The sequence below is a fragment of the Monopterus albus genome, unplaced genomic scaffold, assembly GCF_001952655.1.
Source record: "Monopterus albus unplaced genomic scaffold, M_albus_1.0 scaffold79.1, whole genome shotgun sequence".
NCBI classification, from domain to species: Eukaryota; Metazoa; Chordata; class Actinopteri; order Synbranchiformes; family Synbranchidae; genus Monopterus; species Monopterus albus.
Genome location: NW_018127959.1, coordinates 2,040,540 through 2,042,002, shown reverse-complemented (window position 1 = coordinate 2,042,002; position 1,463 = coordinate 2,040,540). Strand labels below are relative to the sequence as shown.

At 44.9% G+C, this 1,463-nt stretch overlaps 1 protein-coding gene across 1 annotated transcript in view; it reads right to left on the bottom strand.

The window, feature by feature from the left end:
• The window catches only part of marco (macrophage receptor with collagenous structure), a 15,675-nt gene that overhangs the window by 3,556 nt on the left and 10,656 nt on the right, over positions 1-1,463 (bottom strand). The window lies entirely within an intron of this gene.

The following is a 1,463-nucleotide window of genomic DNA, read 5'->3' as shown; positions in this document are numbered from 1 at the left end:
CTGAACCTTGTCTTCCCAATAAATAAACATGAAAATATTACATCTACACTTTAATGTTTGAGCTTAAGGGAGATATTAAGGTTTTGCGACACATTTTTTGGCGCTAAACAGTGAGATGGCATATGTTCATTTTCATTAAGAAGTTACAATGAGGTTCTGCAGCAAAGAAACAGACCAAATGCAGCACTGCGGTAATTTGCATGTTGGGTCTCATGCAATATGTATTTTAAGGCATTCCCATTCAGGGATGCAAAGGTCAGGTCATGCAATATGTATTTTAAGGCATTCCTATTCAGGGATGCAAAGGTCAGAGAGGAAAGAATGAAAATGTATCTAAATACTCTCAGCGCCTGATGAACCACTGCAGCAGCAAAGGAAACTGGCTGGAATGTAATGTCAGGACAAAGCCACTCTAAAGTCGGTTTCAGATAGGACACGGTATGCCCTGCGCATGCCGCGGGGGGTGGGCGCAGCATGTTTGGGTGCCAGTTGCTGGGTGACCAAAAAGCTTTCCACAATGTGGTTAGCATTGTTAAAGCATGTTGAAGTTTGGTCACTGTAAACGTAGACTTTCTTCTACACTTCTTCTTGGTCCGCATGTGTGCAACAGCCTCCATCCATCCACTCATTATCTATACCGCTTATTCCTGAATAGGGTCCCAGTTGACACCTTGTGAGAGGTAGGGTCCCTCCTGGACAGGTCACCAGTCTGTCACAGGGCTGATGTGTAGACAAACAACAAGACACACTCACAACTATGGACAAATTAGAGTCACCAATCAACCTAAGTGGCATGTCTTTGGAAGCCAGAGTAACCGGAGATAAGATGTAAACTCCCCACAGAAAGGCCACAGGTCAGCTGGGACTTGAACCCAGAAGCTTCTTACTAGAATCAGAATCAGCTTTATTGGCCAGCTTTTTTGGGAAGAAACTGTCCCTGTGCCTGGTTGTCTTGGTGCACAGTGACCTGTAACACTGTCCAGAGGGGAGGAGATCCAACAGATGGTGTCCAGGGTGTGAGGGGTCTGCAGTACAGAATAATCAGTATAAACAGACAGTAAACAATGCAGACAACAAAGGAATGTTCATTGAAATGAGATAAATAGGGATAAAATAGAGTACTTAAAACTAGCATGTATGAGTCTGTACTAGTGGAGCCCAGGAACTTGAAAGACTGTACTGCTGATACAGTGCTGCCAAGTATGGAAGAGGGGGGGTAAGGTCTTCCTGAAGTCCATGGTCTTATCCACTGTTTTGAGCATGTTCAGCTCTAGGTTGTTGCGACTACACCATAGGACCAGCTGCTCAACCTCCCGTCTATAGGCTGACTTGTCACCATCTAGGATGAGACCAATAATTTCACTACTTTGGGAATGTATGTGGCCTTGTTGGGGGAAGACGCAGCAACCACCAGTTGGATTTACCGACCTTGGAGCTACTTGAAAGGGAGTGATGTTTCCACT